The sequence below is a fragment of the Rhipicephalus microplus genome, chromosome 3, assembly GCF_043290135.1.
Source record: "Rhipicephalus microplus isolate Deutch F79 chromosome 3, USDA_Rmic, whole genome shotgun sequence".
Classification (NCBI taxonomy): domain Eukaryota; kingdom Metazoa; phylum Arthropoda; class Arachnida; order Ixodida; family Ixodidae; genus Rhipicephalus; species Rhipicephalus microplus.
Genome location: NC_134702.1, coordinates 24,542,192 through 24,561,664, shown reverse-complemented (window position 1 = coordinate 24,561,664; position 19,473 = coordinate 24,542,192).

Genomic DNA, 19,473 nt, shown 5'->3' with positions numbered 1-19,473 from the left:
TCTGTGTCGTCGTTTCGTTCTCGCGCTATAACTATCGTCATGCCACACCAACTACCCCAAGCTGCCACATTTCTATATACACATACAGGCAAAGCCGCACAAACAATTCTCTCTGGCCCAAACAAGCTTCACCTGCAAGCCTGCTGAACATTAACATAGTCCAGATGTAGGGATGACCCCCTCCATTTTCCTAATTTTTTTTTCGATTTTGCATGACGTATCTTTACTTGCACCCAAAAAACGTACACACGAACATACATAAAGCGTGGTCGAACCCTTCTTCCTGAAAAATCTAAAAAAAATTTGGCTGCGATTTTTATGCTGAATGTGTGAGACATAAACAAAACCGTACAATAGACGATGTGTGATAACTGTATGATACACGACGTTTATGATGCACGAAACACGACAGACGGCTGCATGCACACTAAGCGAGCTGGGGCTGAACTGAACGCGCCGAGTACGGACTATATGCCAACGATCACAAAATCTTAACGGTAGTCATGCACGTTTGCAAGCAATTTGTTTGCTTGCCTGTTTCTTTATGCATGCTGTGTGTTCTTCGTGCAGCAATCTCTTGTTTGTTAAAAGCATTGATCAGTTGTTGCTATTCCTGTTGGCACCAGCCTTGTCCTGAACACGACATGTATTTTGTACCCCGAAAGCTATTTTCATGAACTACAGTAATAAACCACCCTCTGTGGATGAGCAACTGCCTAATTATAAATTATGAATTAGCTACGATATTGGATTGATGAGCAACCAGTATGTCGGCTATTCTCGCCTCACCATTAACTTATTACACGAATGAAGTTATGACGTGAGTGTTTTGCGACGCCATAGTTTTTGTGACACATGCTGTGACTAGCCCATATAAAGATAGAAAAGAGAGAAAACAAGCATATTGTTGACTGAGACACAGAGAGCATATGGCAACATAAACGAATACCGCGAATCTCAGTTATGGCTCACACGTTCTTATAAAACGGGTACAAATATCAACGAGAACACGTGCTGCCTTCTATAAGCCTTCTTTAAACACGTCTAAATATGCCTCACGTGACGTCACACCGAACAACGTCACCAGATGTCCACTAGGCAGACCACTATACAGTTGGCAGTAGTTTAGCCCGCGCATCCTGTAGCGAAGTCAGTCGGTCACACTGAACCGGTTCACCGGTGGCAGAGGAGGTTTAAGGCCGCGTCTGGTTCTCAATCGAACCAGCGAAGACAGCAGCGCAGTCAGCCGACGTGTCGATGGCTGCACGCCAAGAGGGACGCCCTACCGATGAGACGTTGAACGCGAATGCCTGCCAAGGCACATCCATTAAAGGATTCGCGCCCTTTTCACATCTCCCCCGCTGCGTGCAGCGGGTGTGGTAGTCTTCTTCTATTCTTTTTCTATATTTGTTTCTTCGCCGATCTTTAATCGAGTGCAATGGCGCATCCTTCGCAGCTGCTGTTCTTGAACGCAGTGCTCGACATGCTGTATCCCGCAGCTGTGAAATGACATCCCAAGCAGTTTTCGGCGACTTTAAATAGTTGAGAAGTTATATTTCTCGCCCTATCTAACGGCTATTTTATCGGCCCGTAGCTGTTTGAATACCCGACACGGTGTTTTATGGGTTAAGGAGCTGAAGGTCGAACGATCGAATCAGACCCCCCGTATTCCCAAACGTTCCTCCACTCGACTTTCACCCTTCACTATACAGAGTTGAGCACTGCGCCACCACTTGACTGAAAATGACGCTGCGCTACTCAAGAATCGAAGCAGACTATCGCTGATATGCAGTGACCTGCCGTGCCTAGAGATGGCGCTCCCGTCGGCTTTGTCAAGTGGAGGCGAAGCGTTGAGTGTATGGAGGTTCTAGAATACGGGCGTGAGTCGCGGCAGCACTATTTCGATGGAACCGAAATGATAGAGACTCATCTGCTTACATTCAGGTGCCCGTTACGGAACACCAGATAGTCAAAATTACCGGAGCCTTCCCCTACCGAGTCCCTCGTACTCATATAATGGCTTTGGACGATAAACTACGACAACTATTGTTGTTGTTTTGATAGTTGCAGGTGTGCGTGAATATGTATGCTCCATTAGAACCCCGCTATCCCAATACGTAGTTGTAGAATCTTTATGATCAGGCGCATTTTTTTTTCAACTTCATTTCCGTGACGGAAATACGACACTGAAGCCTTGGTGAACCCTGTCATAAAACGCTTTCGTAGAATTCATGCGTTGAAGCCAATAAAAATACTACTTGCGTGACACACAAACATCGCCTTTTTCAAGTTGCTGTTGAATCAAACACGCAATGAACGTCAAGTTCATAAAGTTTTACATCAAATAAATTTAGTTTATTTATTATGTATAAGAAAGCCCGGTAATGCCGTGACAGTACATATCTGTTTTTAGGGGCACGACTAAGTTCCAAGTATTTTAAATTGCAGAACACGTACACCTCAGCACTTTTCGATCAGGTCTCATAATAATTAAAAAGGAACTCTTAAGCCAGGATCGATCGTAAGAGATCCTTTGAAACAAATACTGATTCAGGACGATGCTGATTTGAGACGGATGCAGGTTCATTACGAAATCGACAAGCAGGTTGCAAAATGTAGACATGAAATAACAGCATTGTAAATTAATGTTCAGGGGATTATCTAAGAGCAAAGAATTTTTACAGTGACATCTGCTCAGTCATTAAATAGCAGCGCAACAGGCTGGCGTACGAGGTGGTGTTACGAATGTACACATAGTGACGTAAGCTTGCCACCATATCGATCCAGGGAGTCTGCGACTAATCGCGCTGTATGACTGCAGGCTCTAAACAAAACGTGGTGTCATTGCGGCGCTGCGATCTGTCGAGTCATGCAACGCTTCTGTAGCTCTTATAATAGGCGCAATCACACCCCAAACCCTTTCATTCTTATTGCACTCCGGAAAGTTTTCCTTCCATCTTCGTACAAAGCGTCATCATTGACGATCTGATTAAAGCGAGCCGAGCCGTCGTCCCACACTAATTGGTCTTGCCTCCCAGCTAGCAGATGACGATGTGGGAGGCGTGGCGAAAAAAAAAAGAAATAAAGAAATGTATAAAGAACACGGGTAAGAAAAATGAAGTAAAGCCAAGCTAAAACAAACGTTATAAAAAAACAAAAAAAAAACAAAGCTAAGATAAAAAAAAGGGAGGAGGAAGCGAGGTAAGCACAGCTGTTGAGGTTTTCAGCGTTCCTGCTTGTGTGACGTGGGCGCAAGGACGTGCACGACGTCGGCAGCGCGTAGGGGGACGCACAAGGTCAGGCTTCCGCCGCCGGACACGCCGATCGCCGACTGCGGCAAGGACGACTCCGGGGCGCCGGCCAAGGGCGCCGGCTCCCTGCTTTTAAGGGGGGTAGACCCGCCGTCTCCCTTCCTCTTTTTCATTCCCCCCTTCCCTCTCTCTCTCTTATGCGACCCGCGAGAGACGGTGATAACGAGAGCGGCGTCAAAATATTATTAACGGCCACAGCTGTTAGCGGTTTCGTAATGATACTTCGATTGGATTAGATTGGATAAACTTTTATTTGTTCCTCCAAAACACAGATCACTGTGTTGCGGGCAGCTCCCACGTGGGGACTGAGATGCCAAGCTCCTCAGCCGCCTCGCGGGCTTGGTGGACAGCCCAGAAATATTTGCGAGATCTGTGAGAGCAAAACTGGCATCACATCGGTCTTCACAACGTTCTTTCAGTGATTAAAGTGTTGCCGTTAAATAGGAGCACTCCCTTTGCAAAAAAATGTTAGAGCAGCAATGCTGCGGTCACACTGAAATCTCTTTTTTTTAATATATTTCTTTGTACTTAGTAGAATGACAGTTGTGCTGCCACTGAAAGTAGTGCATCGTTTAATATAAGGGTCCGCTGAGTTTTAATCAGGCATTCAATTCAGGGTGAAATGCATTGTGTGAGCCATTGCGACGTCATCCGCGAATCGCCTGTCCTATATAGCCATCGTTACTGTACTTTGATGTACGGTTTTCTTTTCTTTTTTGCCTAATCACTTAATTTTAGAGGTTCTCCGTACTCTCATTTTCAGTGGGCATGCTCACTTCTGATTCTTTTTTGTTCGTTTTTTTTTAACTGTCCAGTTTCTGCAGTGCTTCAGAGTTTCGAAGTGATCATCGCGATCACTGACTCTTGCACGTTCCTTCTTCCACCTGCACTCCCTCTATCTCCCTGTATCTCCATTTACTTTCTTTGCTTCGCCGTACAGAGCATGAGCCCTCGAAGAGAACAATCGTCGGTGAGGAAGAGAAAGAAGAGGTCCCGTGTGCGTGTGTTGCGCGCTGCGTGGCCTGGGCTGACCCGAAAAATCGTTTCCGCGGTGAAACACTGGCTCCGGAATGAACAACAGTGAAGGAAGAAAGAAAGAAAATAAAAATAAACGCGAGAACGAGGGTGAAACGAGCTGCGCTGCGAAAACACGGGTGAAAGGTATACACAGTAGACACAGAGCCGGGCGGAGGCAATCCATTTCTCCCGTACGTCAAGCCGGTCTGATTGCGTGTGACGCGCCGCTACCGCCGCCTGGCGGACACGTTCTCTGCGTGGCGGGTCCATGGGTGCAGCGCGAGTGCGTCGACTTTGTCATGCGCGCGTTGCGCGTCGCCGTGCAAGAGTAAGGCCCTGTATACAGGACTGGCGTAGCAGTCTGTTAGGTCCCGGCTGATGTACAGTCGGTGACATCATTAGACGTTCCATTGTCCGTTCCATTGGCTGCGCTGGGAAAATTGGCACCACGAGGGAACACCGAAACGCGTAACAAGTCACATTGGTTCCGGTTCCATGGCGACACCATATTATCAGGTGGTAGTGGCGGTGAAGAGGTATACGTAGTCACTCTGGTAGAGACGAAGCTCTTTATGGGATGAATATGGGGCCTGAGCACTAACTCAGTGTACAAGCAACGCAATCTGTGCTCTGATAGCCGTAGGCGTGCGCAAAAGGGGGGCATGAGTTTAGTCACCTCGATTCTGTCTGCGACATCTACGCAATGAGTACATGCAAAATTGGTTCATAGACAGGGTTGTAAGCGGCGCCGCGATGGGATTAAGATCATCCGCAAGCAAATCACAACGGAGCCAGCGAGCCTCAAAGTCTGCCCGACCTCTCGAAGGGATCTCGTTGTGTCATTGTTCGGCGACTCGTACGCTGCAGCAGGTCGCCGTTGCAGCGTACGCGAGGCACTGCGAAATGCGCCTTGTCTCCGGGCTGCAAGCATGAAGAACGAATCGAAGCGATAACGCACTATTGTTGCGCCGCAGAAATCCGTGCAGCATCAGCAAACGCGTGCACCTATTGATTTTTTTTTCCTGCCAAGAAATTATCCGTAGTTTTGAACGCAACCCTTCTAACCTGGATCCCTCGAGGAACGGCAGTGATCAAAGAAATAGAACAGAGCGACAGAATCAGGATGAGTTTGCATGAAGTAATGACAGTATGCGACTCGCTTAAATGCGTTATTTCCTCAATAGCAAACTGTGTACATCGAGGGCAGTTCGGATTTCGCATCGCTGCACGCAACTACTCCGACACGGGAGGCATCGACAAAAAAGGGGGAGCTGAATAAGCGTAGGAGCAGTGGCAGAGAAAGGATTTTCACGTAAAGTTATGCGCGCGCCGCACAGAGGCGTGGGTTGAAGTGGTGCGACCCTGGCTGCTGCTGTTCGCTTCGGGTGTAGTACCTCTTGAAGAAGCGATTAGCCTCGTTCGAATGACATCGAGAAGTGGACAAGGCGCCCCCCTGGTGCCATGTATCCAGGTCGATCCGTAGCGGCGGCGCTGTCGCGAAAAAAATAATAAAAAAAAAGAACCCGGGTGGCAGTGCATAAAGACGAATGTTCCCGACCCCGGTAGGTGGTCGCCGTGGGTGCGGCGGTTCGGGTTCGGCGACGTGTACGAGACCGAAAGGAGGGAAAGGGCAACTACTTTCTCTTTCCCTCTCTCAAGGCTTACTTCTCTTTCTGTTCCGAGAATACGGAGTGGGCAAGACGCAGTAACCCTTTATAATGCGCGCGAATTGCAGTCTTCGAGAAACGACAATTTACATAAAGGTAAAGAGGCTATGACACACAACTGTCGATGATGATTCGCATTATGTGGTTTTAATCCTTGTTCGTTCACAGACAAGCTGGCGAAATTTTAGCGCATTTGGTCGAGCACTTAATTTATAATTGAATGTTTTCATAAAGACACGAGCTAGCAAGTAACTTAGCCAGAAAGTTTTTCCCTAAAGGGTCAACGGAGGCAGGAGAGGGAAATGTTGGCTTAACTATACTTCAGACCCATAACCACGAAAGGTAACTCCCCCCCGCCCATCCCCCAAATTGTCATGCAAGGAGTTGTTTAACCAAATATAAGTCATGAAAATAGGTGTTGCTCTTGAATAGTCAAGATATTCAGCAACCCCCCCCCCCTTCCCTCCTCGAAAAAAAAAATCCTGGCTACGGGCTTGCTGTATACATTATGTACGTTTGCGCATACGTTTCAACATGGGCATGTGTCTGCACACATGCAAAGCTGATATTTTTCAGGGATGGGCGGGACCGTTCACGCCCCCTCCCCTTCCTGGCTACGTCATTGACGCGAGCGGCCTGACAGTCGGGCAGCACTGGCGCACTCGCAAGCCGTGACGTCACAAGGTCCATGCAGTGCGAGAGTCTACATTCCTTCGAACGCTGTTGTTGTTCCCCGGTGAGCTGCATCTGTAATCGAGCAATGTAAGCTTTCTTCAGCTTGGAATCGACAGCGAACGCTTTGCCGCCACTACAATAGTGCATTTGTGGCAACAAAAACGAAAGAAATTGATTGATATGTGGGGTTTAACGTCCCAAAACCACCATATGATTATGAGAGACGCCGTAGTGGAGGGCTCCGGAAATTTCGACCACCTGGGGTTCTTTAACGTGCACCTAAATCTGAGCACACGGGCCTACAACCTATCCGCCTCCATCGGAAATGCAGCCGCCGCAGCCGGGATTTGAACCCGCGACCTGCGGGTCAGCAGCCGAGTACCTTAGCCACTAGACCACCACGGCGGGGCAAAAGAAAAAACGAAAGAAATTAAATGTGGGGAAATATTAAAGACAGAACGGTTCATCCTAGCTTCAAATGCACACGGTCAAACCTATAGCCATGAGCTAGTCATAGCAAAAGATGGTCTATAACGCTTATACTCTACTATAGACCTTCTCACGCGAGAGAAAGAGAGAAAAAAAAAGACATTTCCTTTCTGGACTGTGACACCGAAATGCAGAGGCTTGGTAGAACACAACGAATCCACTTCATTCAACACATGACGTCACACACCCATGGCGAAATGGCGGTCACCGATGGTAAGCGGAGTTATATCCGGCATCATCAAGGGCTAATTTTTTATCGAGATATTATTTTAGTGTACATTTTTCATACATGTGCAGGCGCTATAGAGCCCCTAGGTCTGAGCATCGGTTGTCTAAATATTCCAGACGAGAAGGTGTACAACATTCCGAGTTTAAAATTTAGAGAAAAAAAAAAGCCGGACATCACAATAATACGACAGTTTTTTAATAACATGAATGCCTCCCTTGACCACAGCATGCGCACTCAAATGCTCGCGCGCCTACAAAGAACATGACACCAAGCCTTGGAGTCTCTTGAACCTTCATAAAGCCATTAGAAATGTGCCAAGCCCGCTTTTTGTTTCGCTCCAACTGAAAATTTTATATTTCCTGTTTAATGCTGCAGCGTCACGCTACGCCGAACTAATTGCGTGCTAAATTAAGCAACCCTAAAAAAACGTTATGAGGCACGACGGACGGTTTCCGCGCCATAAACACTAACAACGTGTCTCTGTAAAGCATGCAGGCGTAATTGACACAACAATAATCCGCTACAGGAATGGGCTGAGTGCACGCGAGAGGTCGCACGCCTCTGTAGCAGCGCCTCTGCAGGTTACGATGTGAACTGCTTGCAGCGAAGACAATTTCGCTTCGCATTCTAGCAGATGTTTCTTTATCATCCTCACTTCCGTTCTATAGCCTTGCATGTTTACGAGTCTTAGGACTCGCGCAAGACGAGCATTGCATGCTTTTTTTTTTTAAGGTGTGCGCCAGATACGTGAAATGAGCATTCCTCCACCGTGCGGAGGACTTGCACTGGTGTTTACATGCGGCACCTAAATGTTCACGCGCTTTTAGTTGATCGTTGATTAAACATCGCGTTACCAAATATCGGCCTTATCCTGCTGGTCATGTTTGACGGCCGAGCTATAGTGCGTTCCACGGACGATAGCCTCCGCTTAAAAATTGCAATAGCGAATTTGTTGCAACAAAACCGAAAGAAATAAAAATGTGGGAAAATGAAAGACACAACGGTTCATTGCAGCTTCAAATGCACACTGTCAAACCTATAGCCATGTGCTAGTCATCACACAAGATGGTCCCTAACGCGTATGCTCTATTATAGACCTTCTCACGCGAGAGAAAGTGAGAAAAAAAATGACATTTCCTTTCTGGGCTGTGACACCGAAACGCCTAGGCTGACGTGAATGCTTCGGCAGTGGGTTTAAGGAGGAAAGGAGGCCGCTCTTCTTCACCACAGCCCAGTAGGCAGCCTCCTGTGAAAAGGTGCAGCGGCGTTTGCGTTGTAACTGTTGCTTATCAATGCCGCGTAAGAATGCAATGAAATTCATAGCATATCGTGCATAATCATCAGCATTACAGTGCCATACGGTTCTACTAGACTACACCCCCCCCTCTTCGATTCCTCCCCTTTGCGGCCGCGTCATTAGAAAAAGCAACACGTCCGGCCTTAATTCTTCTTCATAAACCCACGGCTGTCGAATAATTTGATGTTATCGACGAAGTTTTCACGCAGCCTTTTCTAATCTCTTCTTTTCTTTTTTTTTCACTCGATCGATATCTTCCTTTCACAGCGGAGGTCGCAGCCTTGGCACTATATGCGCAATGTCCGGATGAGACGACACACGAGTCTCGGGGCGCATACATTTATACGACGCACGCGCGAGATGGAGGAGATCACGACGCCGCGTGACAAACGATCTCTGCTTCAGAATGCACGCGAGCCAGCTTCGTAAAACTCGCCCTGCATACACGTCTCACAGCGGGGATCCGGCGAATATTCAACGCGCCTGTCTCAAAACGCGCGCGAAGGACGCTCTTATTAGGTGCGGGGCTAAACAAGAGGTCTCCTGCATACGCACCGGCGAGCCTCTGATTTAGCGACTTTTTCAGCATGATTATGTCGTTTAGGATGGGCCCCTTCGTAGAATATCCTGTGCCGTACACGGCACAATATATGCCGTATACGGCACTTGATAAATCCGTATATGTGCCGTATATGTGCCGTATAAATCCGTATATGTGCCGTATATGTGCCATATACAGCACATATACGGCAAATGATAAATTTTGAGGCATATTTCGAAATTCATCATTTAAGAAGCCTTTTATTTGACACTCATCATGTACGTACCATATAATAAAGCATTTTTACAACAGAAAAGCACTATAGAGAGTTTTATCACTGGGCATCCAGGCCTCGTGTTTTCGTTTTTTTTTTCCTAAGTACAGGGCTGGAATATAAACAGAAAGCCTTTGACTCGGGCGCACTGCCGCATTAATTCAAGGCGACTGCGTACGCAATTCTCAGGGTGCTCATTTATAAAACTACCTGATATCGGAAATACACTTTCGGCATCAATGCGATTTCCAATAATATAGGTGTTTGATTTGATTGATATGTGGGGTTTAACGTCCCAAAACCAGCATATGATTATGAGAGACGCCATAATATAGGTGTATAGCGCAGTTTTCTGACGTTGACGTGTGTTGTCGTGCAAGCCAGTGTCGCGATTTGACTCCAAGCAAATAAATGTCTATACTAACACTAATTACATTTTATGAGGTCAAAAAACCTTCATTATAGACCCTGAATAAACTGAGGCTGAGTGCCCACGTTCAGATTTGTTGCATTTACCTTCTATTTCTATATCTTTCACGCCCGTAAAATTTTCTAGACTAAGACAAGCAATCATTTAGTTCATGTTAACTTTCTCGCCTTGCTGCACACTGTATATATATTTCTTATGCTAGTAAAGTGAACAAATCCAACTGTCGACACGAAGTCTTAGTTTCGTATCTCTGAGTTTTGACAGTGGTTTCTAAACGTCTTCTAAGTGACTCCTCTATTATTTCTATACTTCTCAGAACTCGACGCACGCAGGCATCACTATGCTGGTCCTTTTCCGATCGCGCATTCATCTGCAAAAGGCATTTTCATTATACCAGATGAAGGTTCTATGGTTTCAGTGAATTCATCACGCATGCAGTACACGTCCCGAAGTCAACAACTATCGAGGGTACAAAGTCTTATCGTTGTAATGAAATCGCGACGAAGGCCTGCAATTTTTGCCAGGAGAATTATCGGATTAACCAAAGACAATGCAGATCAAATCAGGCTTACATATTCGACGTTCATATTCAGTCGAAACTTCGAAAATGGTTGTTATTATATATAGGACGCTGGCGCACAGCAGTAAGGAAGAGTGAAAAGAAACTTGATAACAATATATATATATATATATATATATATATATATATATATATATATATATATATATATATATATATATATATATATATATATATATATATATATATATATATATATATATATATATATATATATATATCTCACGAGAGAGAGAGAAAGATAACAATTGATTGTTTGATTGATTGATTGAAAATGGGTCACGTGTAGTATTAAACGCCACCCCACAGGTCATCAGTCGGTCTACCTGAGTCGAACAATGGCAGGACGTAGGACTATAGTAGCCACATAAAACTTGTGAACTTTCCGTCTCTGTACGAGTATAGCTCAATCCACGTCAACAAGTCACCGTTACTTCACGACAGGCTTTTCCGGTTCAATTTTCTTAAAAAGCGCAGCCAAGTTTACAGAAGATCATGAAACCTTGCGCGGGCTTTGGGTAAGCGGCTCATACGCGAACGTGAGAAGACTCCAACCACGCATCGCGTGCTTCCGGCCGGGAGGAGAAAACCAACGGCCAGCCGTATTTCGACAAGCAGCTTTGATATGTAAAGCGGCATAAAACGCTCGCAAACGTCGACACAACATCAGCGTGCCAAATCAAGGCTTCCCGCACGATAAACCATGATGTGTTTCTAATCCAGCCCCCCCGGCACCACCACCTCTTCCCTTGTGTTATGTCTCTCAGCATTGTACATCACGTACGCAGCACTAAGGCACGTCCGATTACGATGCCGGCCGCAATCGCCCACCCTCGCGCCATTTCCGGTGGCGCGCGGACCGGTTAAGCGAGGTGTCAATCGGTTAGCCGCAGTCTCCACCTCCTCACATCTTCGGAGTCGTCCCTTGTTAAGGGCACCGAGACTCGACCAGCGCAACGTATTACGAGAGCAGTGCATGAATTGTCGGCATTGCACCGCGCAATCTTCTCTCACAGGATCCCAGCATCTGGGTCAACGGCAGCGGCGAAGTGACGCCCGTCCTCCTCCGAGCTTTTGTTCCGACTTCCGACGACCGCCCGCCCCCACCGAAGAAGTCGCGCGCCCTTCGGCTTTGGACACGTTCCCTTTTCTCTCTCGCTGTCACGCGTCTCTCTGTCGCACGCCGTTCTTCTTCACGCCGTGTCAACCTCCCTGCGTCCGCGGAAGTGCCACTGCACAACCACCAGCTTCCGCTCTCTCTTGTCTTCCTTTCTTCTGCACGGAAGCTGGGTATCATCTCAGACGCTCACTTCCGACCCAAGGGTTCTGCATTAGGCACTTACGTGAAAGAGAGAGAGAGAGAGAAAAGCCAGAACTATATGAAAACAAGGAAATGTTTATTATCGAAAATGAACAGTGAAACGGTTCAGGGCAGTTCAGTGAAGATGCATGAGGATCTGTGCTATATCGAACAGTCGTGAGGAGCTGGATAACTATCCTCTACATTCCGGAACCACTGCCAAAAGACATTATTTTGTTTATCCAACTTTAATTATAGTTGACAAGTTTGCACAAGGCCAGCTTGAAGTTATATGTCTCGCGATACCTCGACTCCGGTCAATATAATCACTGTTGCGACGTTAAGGGGTACATCGTAAATTTTGGCGAGCTATGTTAGTAGTGGCCACAGATTGCTTTTGTTCAAGCGTGTGCACGTGTGTCTAACTTGCAGTACGTATCCTCTCCTTCACTCGCTGTTTTCTTTTTATGTTACTTTCTGCGATTGCCTACATGTATACCATGCACGGCCACACTTTCGTTTCTGTGCTTCTCCGCTATAGAGAGACACAAAGAAATACAGCGAGAAAGGAATAACTTAGACACCTAATAATAACAGACAGTTTCCTTACACGGAAGCTTTCATTTCGGCGTCGCAGCTGTGAATTAACCACGTGGTGTGTCCATCGCTGTCACCTTCAGATCTCAGAGTCATTAATCACCTTCTCTACTCGGTAATTAGCGCGCGAGCTTTTCGCGAGAGCTCATAGGCGTCACAAAAAAAAAAAAAACCAACGCGCGCCAGCCATGGTCGTCGTCAGAAAGAAAATACGGTGTATAGAATAAGAGGAGGCCGTGGGTAGCTCGTCTTCGTCTACCGCAAAACTTGGCTGGCGGCTTCTGTTTTGAGGGCACGTTCACACGTATACTTTAAAACGCGCGTGCCGCTTGTGTGAACGCCTGCGTGCGCTAGCGTTCACACGTATTACCATACGCGTCGAATGGGCGTAATTGTGCGTCGCTCCGCGGTTTACGCGCATGCATCATCGACAAGAGCCAAAACAAGTCCCGGAACGGTGCGACAATGTCTCGTGGCTTGCAGCTAGCTAAGCACACAATACGTCGAGGCCCGGAGCCAAAATGCCGCCTCCCACCACGCGGCGTCCTTCTCCGCTCACTCTTTACTACCAACCGCCTTTAATAATTCTCTCCCCTTCTGGCACACCGGCCAAAGTGTAGCGCGCCGACGGCTTGTGACAACGTAGCACGGTGAAGTCGCGCCTGAGGCCCCTGACACCGCGCCAGAGACCGTTCCGAGAGGAGCGATAAGCCGCACGGAGGTGTGGTCCACCGGTTACCACTCTCGTCAGCTGCAGTCTAACAAACCTGTTGTGGTAACAATGTCACGCCAAAAGCATAACGCTTCTGAATGAGAGAAGGACAGATTATGTATGGAAATCGGACACAAATGTCAAGTGCAGGTATATAACCGATGCTTGCTTTCAGCATGGACATTTAGTATCATTTTGTTTACATATGCTCCTTTCATATTTCCCTTAAATAATCCTTACATATTTTTTTCTTACTGATGACCGATCGTTGCTGGCAAGACCGCAGGTCGCACCGACTGCTGTTGTCTTCATTTGAATATTAATGTGGTTGTTTTGACTATACCCTATACAGGTATACCTTATACCTTACACAAAAAATTGTCAACTTTTTAAAACGTAAACATCGTGAAATCGATTTATAAAGCAAGTCGAGAAGCTCGGGGGATTGGTGATCGCACTTGCGTGCACTATAGATTCGTAAAAACAGTCAACTGCAGTTCCAGCAGGCTGCTACTGCATACGTAACCAAAGCGTCACTTTCTCCCGACGACAAAATCAAGGCATTACACGTATCGTTGTTGCCGAAACAATGCTTCCAAGACCTGCAACGTTTCTCGCGTGTCTGCAGGCGATATGCATCGGAGAAAGAGTCCCCAAAGGCGGCATTAGACCGCCAACTGGACTCGTGCTTACAGAACTGTGGTTTAGCAAAGCACCACCTGTCCATTACGCGCCACGAAAGCGCTGATGACGTTCATACGAACCACGAGCACGCAAATCTCTAAACAATGCACTTAGCAAAGTGTAACGTCGGGCGAGTCGATGCATGGCTTGACGGAGTATTGGTAGCGCAAATAGGAGCAGGGGAGAAAATGGTGAAAAGACAGCATACATAGCGCCAAAACATTTGTGGCACCCTGTTATCTCTTCTTCCGATTATTTTTGTATTCTTTGCTGTCAGTCGTGCCACAAATATTTCGTTAAGTTAGCAGGCTAACCTACATCGGTGTGTGTGTGTGTGTGTGTGTGTGTGTGTGTGTGTGTGTGTGTGTGTGTGTGTGTGTGTGTGTGTGTGTGTGTGTGTGTGTGTGTGTGTGTGTGTCTGTGTATGTATCATAAGCATCACCCCACGCCTGCAGTATAGCATGTCAGCTAGGCGAATAGCCAGACCATCAGCATTTCATTAAAGCGTCTCTCTCTCCACACCTCCTCCTCCCTACCTGCCCACAGCAGTGTGGCCATGTGCTTTTCTTTTATAACTAATCTCTCTCTCTCTCTATCTTTCCATCTCTTCCTTGTGGACTTCCCCGAGGACTCCTTTCCGTTGCACCTTATTAGGGTATACGCGAGCACGCAGCTAAAGCTTCCGGAGCAAAGAGATGTACGGTCTCTTCCTGGCAGTATATAACCTACGCGCTTAAAGGCGAGGTAGCTCAGGTGACGTGACTTGTGGAGAGCACGCCCCGAGCCGTCACTGATTGATGTCCTTTGGGCACAGCCAGCCGGAGCACAAATTGTCTACGCCGCATGCTTCCCATCTTCGCTTTTTTTTATTTCTTTATGTGGCTGTTGTTTCTTTCGTCACTTTACTTCTTTTGCTCAACGAAGAGAAAGAAAAAAAAATGCAGCAACTGTGGGGTCTCATTAAGAAGCACGCGAGGCGCTGTTTAAAACAGCGAATGGGCGTATTTTGCATGCGCAGAGACGATGGCGTAACGAGGCAATTCACCGCGTGCACGTTCGCTAACTTTAAGCGGCGACGGAAAAACCAATGTAAATATTTGTCGTCGGGTGCATACCGCACATTTATTTCGCAGACATCAATGGTTTTATTCTTGACTTTTCTTTTGCGTGGGAGAGAGAGAGAGACAGGGAGTTTCTTTCTCCCACGTATATAACATACTCTTCTTTATAGTGCTATGATAGCATAGATAACTGAAGGCTCTTGCTGATTACCTCCCTACCACACTTTATTACCCATATAAAAAAACAAGTTTGAAGTTACACTATTGAAACGTTTTCACCAGTCTTATTGGTAAGTGGCCCGCCTCACGAGTTTGACATGGATGGTTAATTATGTTTCATGGCTCAAAGACATCTATAGGTCAAAGAACTTCGTGAAGTTACTACTTTAAAAAAAGAAAGAATTAGAACGAATAAAAGAGTAGTATATTGGTCGTGTTGGTTCACATAGCTTGCAGAAAATCGACGAGCCCAGTCTTCAAAGACACTTGCACAAGAAGAGAAGTATTCATTACAGCACACGTGCACACGCTGTGGACTCGCGACAGTTTAACGAAAGGATTTCCCAAATTAGAACCAGTTCGGGCTTTCGGACCTTATTTAGCTCAAGCGCCAATTCGGAGTTTACTATATGTATACGTCTTAGTCAAGAGCTGCAAAGCTTTGCTTGCAGATACATCACCCGGGTTTTCAATCACGTGATAACTAAATGGCCTTTCAATGTTTCTCCGTGCGTGCATACTGCCGCTTAAGGTCACTTCTAACCACAGCAGGAAAACTATTACGACGTCTGAACTTCTGGACCACCTGCGATCAACTACAACAATGGAAGGACGGCCAGAGCAAGCCGGTTGGTCGTCTGAGAGAAAAACTATTTACAATGTGGCAGTCGACCTGAACGTTAGAAGGCCTCCGTCGTTAAAAGGTCGCCGTTGGACGCTGGTAGCGTGAGCTAACAACGCTAAAGTAGGGATGACTCCGTCAACATACGTGCAGCATACCACGCGAAGAAGCAGCGGTCTTGACGTGTATGCACACTATATACGAACCTTGTTTGAGCCGTACACCATAAACTATCCCTGCACAGACCCTTCTCTCCACGAGTCGTGCATGCACTGCCGTCCGCTGAGAACACTAAGAGCATGCAGTGCACGATGAGAACGACGTGGCCCGCCGTGCACTGCAGCCGGAAGGAAATCGCGTTATGCCGCTAGCTCGCAGCGCGATACCCCCCTTCTCAAGCAGACGCAAGAACAATGAAGCCATTCGTTTCCCCGCCTACGTTGCCCTGGTCGCACGAGTGTGAGACAATTGGCCGTTGCGTATGCGCGGGCTTGTATTTAAGTATACCTCTAGGGATAAAGGGCCAGTTGTATGCGGTACGTTCTTGTCGTAATGTGCGCGGCGCCGAAAAAAAAATTTTTTTCGACCCACCGGCATGTAGCGGGCCACCCGCCGCGTAAAAGGCATGCAGTCGGTGTCACAACTAGATGGTCGATCAAAAAGGATTGCCTCACTCAGCAAATGCATCGAACGTGACCCGGCCACGTGACCACGTTGGAACGAGACCGAGCTGCGCCGTAACTCGCTGAAGCAATATCGCGATTGTTAAGAAAAAGTGTACTTGAATGACCGGGAAGAATGCATATAGGTGTGTCAATGACTGCAGTACAGTAAGCTAGAGTACGCTACCTAAGGTACATTTGGTAGTATATACCGTGACTCTGTACTCATCTGTTACTGCACAAACTACCACGCATATACTGCCACTTTACAGGAGGAGTAAGAGCAACGCCGTCTCGTGTTGTGTTATCACTCCTGCGCGTAAGAATGCCTCTTACATATTGTTATGTGCATTGTTATACGTACAGTAGGCGTTAAATTTTCACGCGTGTTATGCCCAACGAACGTTTTGCCGTTCACTTGCATGCCATTTCATTGTCACGCTCGGGAATTGAAAAAAAATATCTCTTGCTCTAATTCAGCAAACTTTATCTATCTGTATTTCCACTGAATCACATAATTAGAAGCGCACAAAATCCTTACTATTAAGCAACAGATACGCATGCGTACCTCATTTCCTGCATGTAAGGACAATATTTGGTTCAAAACCAAATCGGTGAAAATATAGCGCATTACAAGTCACTCCCACGCCGGTTGAACTGCCACGCTTTACACGAAAGAAAATACACAAAAGAAGGGAACAGAACTCGGCGCTTTTTCTGTTCCCTTCTCTTGTGTGTTTGTGCGCGGCCCAATTATGTTTATAATTTTTCAGACACAACCGAAATTTCATTTCTGTACAATTCATGGGGAACTCTTTCATTCAATCAGTTCGGCACCGAAAACTATGAAGACACTCTGTCAAGTATTAATTGAGATGGTTGGAATGTTTCGTTTGTTCGTTTGTTTGGCGAACATCACCCGCACCGAGAGTATACCAACGGGGTGCTTTCGCAATTTCAGTTGCACGGAAAAGGACCCCACCGCGGGGATTCAGTGGTTGCGGTGTTGAGTTTTAGTTGAGTTTGAGTTTATTTACCCACGTGACAAATACACGAAAATACACTGTATATACGTGGTTTGGCGCGAAGGGAAAAAAGCTGCATTTCACAGCTTGACTGGCCCCTTCATCCAGGTCGCGGGATCGAATCCCAACCACGGCGACCGCATTTCGGTGTATAGGCGGAATGGTAGAGGCCAATGTATACTGTGTGCCATGTTAAAGAACACCACAATGTCGAAATTCACCAAGCACTCGCGTCCCTCATAATCACATCGGTGGTTTCCGGACGAATAATCCCAGCAACTACTGCGTGAAAGGCGGCCGCGGCCGTTACCATACTGCAACCTCACTTATCGTAATTGATCATTAAGAACGTTCAGTAACGGCGCTACGCGCGCTTTCTTATCGCCCGACAAGATAACGAACGACCTTCGGCAACGTCCCGCCCCGACGACCGAACTCGACGAACCACTTCTCGTCCCGGCACAGACGAGCTTTCGCCGTGCCCGCGAGACCCGTAACGAAAGATGAAAGCGACCGACGTGGCATATCAGAGTGGAGTAATTTATTCCGTTCTTATTTATTTCGTTGTTTCTTTTTTCCGAGTAATGTCTGCATACGGGATCCTTGCCGCTTTCCACTTCCGCTAAAACGTGAGCGACTTATGCAGTGAGTAAAATGATTCAAGCGCGATTAATCGTGAAAGTTTTTAGTTTTTGGAGAATCCGGAACACACGTACTTCACTGAATTCGATTATTGTGGCCGTGCATAGCGTGATAAAAGAAAAGTCACGTGGTCTCTCATTCACTCGCTTAAGAGGACTGGAAGACGAAATATTTTCTGCTTTTTCTCATCAGTCGACTGCAAAAGCCCCCTCCTCCCTCCCCTCACTACACTCTCCTGGCTGCGCCTCTCATCGTACGGCGTCTCTCTCATCTTTCCACTCCCCTTTTTATTTACCCCCTGCTTTGGGTAGCCGACTAGTCAGGTTAACGTTCCTGGCTTCTTTTTTTCCCCTTCCTTATATGGTGTAGCGACCCTGCTATGGAGACATTAAGGCTGTCGGCAAGTGCTGAGACGAACAGCACTAAACAAAGGGAGTGAAGAAAAAGAAAGAGAGAAGTATTTCGTGATCAATACATAGCGATTCGATTCGTTCCTGCCAGTTCCGTGCATTGTCCGTCTGTTCCTCCGAAACCCTTCGCAAAGTCGTCGCAGCACGTTAAAGAGACGCTCGAGCAGCTTCGTGTAGGAGCACGAATAAGCGAAAAGGGAAAACAAAAGTATGAGAAAAAAAAACAGGAGAGCCGTACCGCCGTGCGCGCATTAGCGAGAGATCAGAGCAGCAGCAGCAAGCATATTCGGCCTTGCGCTCGATGGCCCCGTTCGGGACGAACCGGGCAGTCCAACTGGTTTGCCCGTCACGTTCAACCCGCCTTGGCGCCGAGAAGGAAGAAAATGTGATCGCCGGACACTCTCATTGCCGCCGAACCCGTTCACTCCGGCGGCAACGATCACAGCGCTTCCCTCACTCTCCCCTTTCGCGACAGTGCCGCAGTTTTCCCGTCTACATACTGACTGCAGCCAGCCATCCGCATTGCACAAGACGAGCACGTGCCACAGTCGCGCCAGCACCGCACAGCAATGCACACTCGGAGACGAAGGTGCGCCCGAAGGCCGCTCACGATCGGTGGACGTGCGAATAGCGGCGGCAGGTCGCCCTATATGCGGTGACGTCAGAAGGTGTCACCTGCGACGGAGTTGGAGACTTTTGTTGCGAGAATTTTGCGGCTAGAGAACGGAATCGGAACTTGTTCGGACGGTACACGATAATGAACATTTGCAATGAATTGTTGCATGGCTTCAACAGATGTGAAAAAGGCAGGGAAGGAAGGTATAGAGCTTATGCAGACTGTCTTGGAACTGTGAGTCTCGGTAAACTGTTTACGTATGCTTGAAACTGTTTGCGTATGCTTACAGCGTACAAACGAATTAAGGAAAAGAAAAGATATATTATATTTAAAGTGACAAACTCTTGGCCAATCTGCATGAGTGAATATGTGTCATAATGTCTTTTGGCTCAAACAAACATGCAGGTATGGTA